Here is a 9,559-nt window from a genome sequence, read left to right as displayed (position 1 = left end):
GGCGAGTAAATAAGAGGGTAGGAAATTAAATATAAAATAAACAAAATGAAATGTTGACGAAATTAAAAAAAAATAAAGAAAAGGAAGCAACTATTTCTCATTTTTCGGTCATGGAGGGATTTTGAATTTTTTAAAAAAGGGAGAGAAATGAAAAGAAAACAATGAATATGACAGTATTTTGCAAGACTAGTTTTTCATTATTTGCTTTTTTATCTTTAGAAATAATTTTAACATTGATTACAAAATTGGTTTATGCATATGTTTATTAAGGAATTTTGTGTAAACTACCATAATGATTTCTCAAATTTGACTGCTTTAAGAATCTTTGTTGAGTATAGCATGTTGGCTTGTTAGTTGATCGAAGTGCAAGTTCATTGATGATTGTTATTATATTGATGATAACAACAATGCTAACGATAATGACACACTCATCAGTAATGATGAAGATAACGATGATGATACTTCAATTGGTGCTCATCATGATTTTCATAGTAATTTATTTCATGACAATGCCAACACAGATATCTAGGAGTTCAATTCTTTGTTCTGGATAAATTCTCCAACAAAAAGCATCCAAAATGTGTTTCTGGATATTTTCATTTCCGTTTTGTTGTACTATAATTTTGCTTTACTTATAAATAACCATTTCTTTTTTGTTTAAGTTTGACAAAAAAGTTGATCCAAAACAACAATATGATTGAATACTGATTACGTAGCTTCTGGGCATTTTTACCCAACTCTATATACTGATGCTGATATTTTACAGTATAACTCACATAAGTATTGTATTATGTTCTATGGCTGTTCTAACATTTTGGTTTGACTTGATAAGGATGCTTGGATTCTAGAATAGTTCTATATTGACATATCCATGTCTGTTGACTAAAAGAAAAACAACATTCAACTGTAATTTTTAGACAATGTTCTTATCGACATGCATGAATTGAGAGTTTCACTGTGCAACACATAGAACTTCGCTGCAATTTTGATTAACTTCTGGATGATGATGATGACTTCAAGTTATCCAGATTTTTGCCTCTTCTTATATATTTCTTTATAGCCTCTTCTCACATATTTCTTTGACTCTGGTGTTTCTGGTCAAGGTAATGTGTATCTGTTTCAGACAATTTCATAAGCTATGGCCAATGAAGCATTCACACTAGATATCACTTACTGAAGATTGCCATGAGGAGAGTCTTTCTACACTATTTGTGCTTTCCAGAATTTCATTTTTTTTATTCATGCAAAGCATTCAACTCAATGAAACTTGTTTATATATGTGGCTGTGTGGTAAGTAGCTAGCTTACCAACCACATGGTTCCAGGTTCAGTCCCACTGCGTGGCACCTAGGGTAAATGTCTTCTACTATAGCCTCAGGCCGACCAAAGCCTTGTGAGTGGATTTGGTAGACGGAAACTGAAAGAAGCCCGTCGTATATATTTATATATGTATATATATATATATATATATGTATGTGTGTATATATGTTTGTGTGTCTGTGTCTGTCCCCCCCAACATCGCTTAACAACCGATGCTGGTGTGTTTACGTCCCCATAACTTAGCGGTTCAGCAAAAGAGACTGATAGAATAAGTACTAGGCTTACAAAGAATAAGTCCTGGGGTCGATTTGCTTGACTACAGGAGGTACTCCAGCATGGCCACAGTCAAATGACTGAAACAAGTAACAGAGTAAAAGAGTATATATGTATATATATATATGTATATATTCTGACTTCTAATTATTTGTGGAGACCAAGATATTCAGCAGAATTTTAAAAGTTTTACAATTTTGTTGGGGTTGCTTAACAGAGTGAGTTAATAAGCTAGAAATGTATTTTAAATTTTATTATTACTTACCGAATAAAAGATTGCCACCCATAAGTCTGCCAGTTTAACATTATGTGTACTTGATACACTATATACATTGTGCCATTAGTTATGGTTTCGGAAGCTGAACCAAAGATAATGTAAATATTTATTTGGCAATTATATTTTTCTCTTGCTTTAATCAGTTATCTTCATAGTAAATAAAAAGGATGTACTCCGTTTTGAGGTTAAATTTAGAGATTGAATTTATTTGAGATTCAGTAACTGAAACAGATTCTTGCCGTGCATTGTTGTATTGATTTGTAATATAGACTCAAAACCACAGATGTGGGCAATATGGAATAGGCAATTAAACCGACCATACCCCACCTCACTCCCCACCCCATCCAACAGTCAACTCCTGTTCATTGTGTATATTTGATAACCACAGAACCAGCTAAAACTTCAATTTTTTTTTTCTTTATCATATCAAAAATAGTAATTGTAATTTTCCTGCAACTTCACTCTTTTACTTGTAAATTCATTGGATTGCAGTCATGCTGAAGCCCCACCTTGTATTGTTAATCAAACAAATTAACCCCAGTATTTATTTCAAGCTTGCCAATTATTCTATCGTACACTTTTGCCAAACCACTAATTTGCATGTTAGTAATCAAACCAAAACCAGTTCTCAATTAGTGGGAAGACAAACACAAACATGCACACACATATACATATATGCATACACATACATACACACACACCACACACATATAATTAATGGGCTTCCCCACAGTTTCTATCTCTTTGATTTATTTATTCAAAAGGCTTTGATCAACCTGGGTTTAAAACAGAAGAAACTTATCTAAGGTATAACACTGGGAATGAATCCAAGACCCTATGGTTATGTAAAGAATTTCTCAGCCACTCTGTCATACCTGCACATGTCAACATCTGTAATTTTAATGACCACAGTTTTATTAGAATATGTCATTCTAGTGACTATAGAGTTATGAAAATTGGCTGCTTTTGGAAACCCAGACTTGACATAATTTAGAAATTTAATGATCCCAGAAGTGTGAGGGTTGACAATTTTCAATTAAGATCCAGTTCTAACAGATATAGAAAAATGCAACATTTCAAATATTATTAGTCTCAGATGCGTCAGAATTGGTAATTTTGATGTTCTGAAAGTCATATTTTCTAATATTAATGACATCAAACCTGATCTTTTGATAATCTTTTATTCGAATAATTTTTAATTTTGAGAAGTGAAAAACTATTGAAATTTCAAATCTGATGACCTTGAGCTAATAGAACTTTACACTGACACCAATTAGGATTTATCAGAATCATCAGTTTTCATGATTTGTCAGAACAGTGTATTCTTGTTGGAATCTTTCATAACATGGAATAAGTTAGAATTTATAATTTCTGTACAACTGGGCTTTCAGAATTTGTAATTTTGTCCGCTGATTTGACGAAAATGCTAACTCTGGTATGTCAAGCATTTGAAATAATGTCGAACATAGATTTTCAATTTTGATGACTCTAGAAAGTTTAGAAATTAAAACATTTATAATCACAAATTTGACAGAATTCTCAATATTCACTGAGGCCACAAATGTCTAATACTGCATTTTTTTTATAAAGCATTAATGACATTGAATCTATTGAAGTGTGTAAGTCAATTATTCAGATTTTCTTGCTTGCATTTTTAGCCAATATAGACATACTAAAACAGATGTATTTAATGTAATCCTGGTTTGTTAGAATTGTGAATTTTGATAGCATACAACTGCCTGAATATTACATCGCAATAATTTTATAATATTGAGGATCCCTCAAACATTTTGATGTCTTGAACTTTGAATAAGCTGTTATTTCAAGAATTTGTAATTTTGAGGAAAATAATATTGATAGAATTGTAATTGTAGTTCTGTCTGAATTCTTGATTTGTCTTGATAAACGTTAAACAATTTTGTAAAGTTTGGTGGCTAAACATGGCATTTATGAAATGTAATAATTTTAATGTTTTGTAGCAGGCATTTTTGTTGTGTGGCTTTCCCAAAAACTTGGGATTTTAGTTCAAAAATAATTTTACTTCAGAGTTGAATATTTTCAACAAAAGCATTTTAATAAATGGGAATGATAAATTTTATTGTAGAATGAGAGCTTACATTATATTTGTTGTTTTGCCTTGGTTCAACTTCAAAATGAAGAAACCATTGATCCAAAGCATTCTATCCATAATTGTTGTTTTTTTTCTTTTCAGAGAATGTATCTCGATCTACATTACCCAATATATCCAACATTTTGAAAGAGAATTGTTGTATGAAATATATTTAGTTACTTTTTCTCATAGATTAAGTTACCACTGGTATGTTACATCCTAAAGACTGGTCATAAGTTGTTAGATTCAGTCAAGTTGTTCAATTATAAAGGTGAAGACATTTGACTCATTATGCACAACTTACTAATGAAAATATCAAAAAATGATGGGATTTGCAATTGTTCATTTGTACATATATTTTTCTTAGATTTTAAATATAAAATCAATCAATTTAAGGATTTAGCTGGGAGAAAAGCACTACAACTTTGACTGTGGCAAGCCCTACAAGATTATATAGAAATTGATGCAGTCAATCTTCAGCTTAAACAACTGCACACCAGCATCAATGGTAAAACACATGAGTCAGAACGAAATTACATTCAAGGAAGTAAGAGTTTGGAGAGTAGTTATTAGAGGACCTGGGATGAGGGAAAACACAGAATGAGCAATGAAAGGAGGAGCAGTGGGCCTGTTGGGTAGGCTTAGGTTGGAATGCAAATACTTGGCTCTAAAGTATACAGGCCATTGTAATATCAGAGTAGAAGACACAATATTCGCTGGTTGGAGATTATTGGTGACTGAGTATTTACCAATTAATTGTCTAGTATTATTTTTTGATACAATTTAAGATGTTTCTGTGTAATATTTGCTCCATTTAAGATATGAGAGCAGCATTTAGGTGTGGATCTCACTTAAGATTTGTAGAGATTAAGTAACTGCATAGACCTAAAGTATTTTCTTATCATGAAGAAGAAAACTAGTCTATGAGATACTGCTTTTACAGTATCATAAATAGGAGGTCTCAGAAAGATAATCATTAATTGTCAGGACTTGCATTCGTAGGGGCTTTCAGGCTTTCAATTGCCCATTGTCCAAGACTAGAGATGGTTATTTAGAATAAACTTCAGCAAAACTAAATATTCTTAAATTATAAATATACTAAGAATTAGTTCTAATGATGTGAGGCATTTTACTTACTTAGTTGTAGTTATACAGTTTCTTAATTTTAATATAAAACTTTCATGTAATAATATTTAGTGTAAGTTTTAGACAATAGATTATAAACAATATCTACTTTCTACATTATATATCTTGTCCATCAGTAAGTTTCAATAAGTTCTTGATTATTTGCACATGAATTTTACTTCACATCTTTGTACCTGATCAAAGTAATTTAAGCTGGCGTTTGTTTATCTTGTACACACACACACACACACACACATGCACATATATGTATTTACACACCTATACGTATGTATTTATTCTATTTGAATATTTGTTTTTCTTTTCAGTGAATCTTTTCATTTAAGCATTACACAAATATTTCCCTCCATCTTGAATATTCTTAAAATTATATATATTATTGTTTAGATTTGATGTAGTTTTGTTTATATTTTGCGATCGACTTAAGAGTCATAAACGTCTCTAAGACATGAATACAAATCTATCAATTCATATGAATTTGGAGTTGTTCCAGTTAAAAAAAAATATATATTTGGAAGTATAAAGAAAACAGTGTCATTGAGCAAATGTGGTAAATATGATGGATGAAAAGATTAAAATATAAAAAGAAATGTATTTTATAAACAGCTCATTATTAAAGTTCATTATTATAAAGTTATTTACTATTAGGGAAAATTTCTATACTGAATAGTTAGATTAATCTTTGCAATGTCATGAGTTCAATTTTGATGATTTTGTCTTAGATCTACAGCGTTAAAAAGCCATCGGTCCACAATAATATATACTTCAATGAACAGATAACCTGACAGCACTTAGTTTCTTTCTAGGCACATTTGGTTGTTAGTTTCTCAGTGAGAAGCTCTTCAACATTTTGAGATTTTTTTCACTTCAAATATGTTGCTCAGTCAGAAAGACAGATGTAGTAGAACGATTTAGTTGCTGACTACCCAACAATGAGAGTTACATAGTACTAATAGTAGCTATATTACACCATTGAGATGGAGATATGGCTCTAGTTCCTTTAATATATTTGGCTGACAGATAACTTATACCATTCTTTTATTGCTCAACTGTACGATTGTTAAACTGTGTTTAACAATAGAAGGAGTATCCAATTCTATTTGACTTTAATAATATACACATGAAAAAATTTGGAAAATCAACTTTTCTAATTACTATTATATTAAGATAGATAAGAGTTTCAGGAAACTAATGATGGTGAGTGATAGTGAAGATTAAATGTGAGTTTAACAAAGAAAACTGATGAGTAGAAAGAAAACTGATTTGACTTTTCCAACGAGACACATAAAAATGTTGACCTGAAATTTATGGCTTCTTTCAGGCAAAGGAACACTGCAAATTATGAAATTTTCCCTCTTCCCCACAATATACGAACTTATTATTGCTAGCATAGATAAGTGAATGTAAATGTGAACAAATAGATAAATTAGGAACCTGGCTGACTTTTGTTCCTATCAGGAAATTACTTCAATTCTTCTGTAAATTCCTCTGCTGAATATGTTTCATCTTTAGAAAAGAAACAAGGAGTATAGAATAAAGTGTTTACTCTCAGTTTCAACAATTAGGCAAATGAGTCATCGAATGAGCCTCTATGTAGTCACTTGACATTCTACTAATAGTAGACAAATGTACCTCAAATCACACCCTACAGTCTTGAACAAAAAGTAAGAATGCATTGGATAATGTAATCCCAATATGCATAAAGAAAGGACGATCCGTAGCAGTTAATCTTTCATCATAAGCTTATTTGATCAGGACTGAACTGGGAATTAAATAACAAAGTCAACAACACACAAGCAGGGAAGTTCTAACAGAAAAGCAGAAGAATATTGTTTTGGTTTTCCTTATAAACTTTCAATTGTGTCTTCTAATATAGATACAAAGCGAAGGTAATATTGGTAGGATATCCCAGGTAACAAATTATTAGTATTATAAATAAAATCTTGACAAAATTAATTTAATTTCTCATGGCTTTTTTCACTATCATTTACATATAATGAATATGACAAATCAATGAGAGAGTCTTTATGTGATCTTTAGAACTACTAAAATTAGCAAGCAAATCTACTGCATAGTTCACCTATCATCTAAATATACTTCAAATACTGGGTAAAGTAGTGTTAAATATGTCAGAGAAAGAGAAGCAGATGGGATTACTGCAGGTAAGATAACAAATGAATGGTGAAAATTGAGCACATAAAAATGTTCAAAGAAATATATGGTCCAATAATACATGTAACCGAAATTTAAAACTCACCACTCTGCATGAAACTGGTGTTAAACTCTTCACACAGGTGGCATAAAACAGAACCTTTACACAAAGGTATTCCAGATTCTAAAGTTATGGCAGTGAGCACATAAATAGGGACCAGGGTAGGTACCAAATAAATTTTAATTCATTCTATTTTTGTTTGGTTTTTATACTATCAAAATCTTAACTAATGAGTTACTTTTGTTTCAGAAAACAAGTGTGATGCTGTTGGGTATCCTGTATATGTGACTGACAATCATCATGCATAGTTTTACTGTGTCATTATCATCTTCTGATCGATAGAATGTTGAAGTGGCCATGTCTTCTATGGTCCTCAGTTCTACCTTCTGTGCAGCCACAGCCACAGCCACAGCAACTGTGGTACTGCCACAAACCATAAGACCAAAAGAGGGGATGAGTGTAATTGTCTCCATATCCTCAGCTCACAAGAGATAGCAACATGGTATTCCTTAGAAAATATCTATAATAGCTTTCCTAAGCTATCATAAAAATAAGTATGATATAAGCTCTCAAATAAAATGAAAAAGCAATTTATACTTGCCTTATCCTACTTGATTAATGTAAATTCTATGCAAATGTTTTATTGCTGTGCAGTACAAAAGTTCATGAAACAATTATGTCTGTTTATTTAGCAAAAAGACAGCCACAACACCAAAGTTCAATGGCCTCAGAGCTTGACAAAATCTCAAACATTTCAACCCTGAAGAAAATTTTCCACTTACTAATATCCATAATTATAACACATCTCAACACTTCTCTTAAAAACAGAAGAGACACGATGAAAGATGTAGTCCTAGAGGCACAAAAATTTTTTAAAAATGGGTGACAGACTGAATATCTTTGATTATTATTCTGCTCAATCAGTGATGACCTGAGGCTAAACAACAACAATCACTATTGCTATTGCTTCTACTTCTATTACTGTTGCTGCTGCTGCTGCTGCTGCTGCTGTCACTGATGCTGGTGCTGACGCCACTAGAAAAGAGCCTTTAGGGATTCACTCAATCTATCATAAATAGCAGCTAAATCACATTTACTATCTTAAAGAAGCTCACATATGCAGTCACATAAAAAGGCAAGACAGTCACTCTGAAATGCCTTTGCACATAAGTCTGCTTGATTTGGACTGAAACACTAATAAGATGTATTACTAATATACAGTACTCTGAAATACTCAAAATAGAGAAAATTGGTCGAAAGCATCACAAAACTTAAGCCTTGCTAAATATAGAAGTAATGATGTATTCTATGGACCCCTCCAATTCCTATGTACACCCTCAAAAATAATAGAAAGTCTAACCCTTTATATCACTAATTCACATATTACGTTTTACAAGTCACAACAGAGATTTAGACTAGGAGCTCATGCGGAAAATTCTATGTGGTTGACTGACCTGCAAAAAATAGCAATCAAAGTCATTTCAAATCACACACTACTGTCTTTAAGTGTAGGAAATACTGGACAGCATAGAAAAATGACCACCATGTTCTTTTCCTATGTGCAGTGAGTTAAGTGGCCAGAAATATAACAATATGATCAGGGATGAAATATCTTTGGTCATACATATACTTGACCAGATCTTATTTCAAATAAATAACAACAGCAGCAGATTTAGGTCAATTTGGTTACTATGACACTCGAATCTTGCAAAGATGATACGTACTGGTTTTATTAACAAGCAAACAGCTCATACATTCAATATTCAATCTACCCTTGACGTCAGTAAATCTTTCAACTCCATCTTCTGCTATCTACATACAATGAAGTGGTTATTGCCAAATTTGATGAAGTAAACCAAAAAATGTTGTTTGGGTAAGATTATACCCATAATGGCAAGGAAAATCATAATCTGAATGACTATTCTTGGTAAACGAAAAGACAATGAGAGAAAACTCGTTGAAACTAATTAAACATGAAACGCAGTTAGAGTGAGTTTAATTTTTAAGTAGGTTAGTAACAACTTTACATATTGTTATTAAACGTCATCAATGAAGCAATGATGTAACTTCAAGATATAATGACATCAGAGATATAGCTTCTAGCATTTCATGTTGCTGTAAGTAATTATAACGATTGAAGTAAAACATCTAGGGATGTTTATTACATATAAAGTGAAATGAGTGCAAATATGCTTGGTGTAATAAGCCAATAAATTCTAATTTAG

The 9,559-nt window shown here is 31.8% G+C and overlaps 1 long non-coding RNA gene across 1 annotated transcript; it reads right to left on the bottom strand.

Annotated features, from left to right (window-relative positions):
* Positions 1 to 3,031: 3,031 nt before the first annotated feature.
* LOC106870308 (uncharacterized) lies at positions 3,032 to 9,320 on the bottom strand. Its single transcript, XR_001409512.1, has 2 exons — positions 9,059 to 9,320; positions 3,032 to 3,357 (listed from the first exon to the last, which is right to left on the bottom strand). It is a non-coding gene; the product is annotated as an uncharacterized LOC106870308 (long non-coding RNA).
* Between the last annotated feature and the right edge of the window lie 239 nt (positions 9,321 to 9,559).

The sequence above is a fragment of the Octopus bimaculoides genome, chromosome 4 (assembly GCF_001194135.2).
Source record: "Octopus bimaculoides isolate UCB-OBI-ISO-001 chromosome 4, ASM119413v2, whole genome shotgun sequence".
Classification (NCBI taxonomy): domain Eukaryota; kingdom Metazoa; phylum Mollusca; class Cephalopoda; order Octopoda; family Octopodidae; genus Octopus; species Octopus bimaculoides.
Note: the sequence above shows the minus strand (reverse complement) of the source record. Positions and strands in the feature narration are given on the sequence as shown.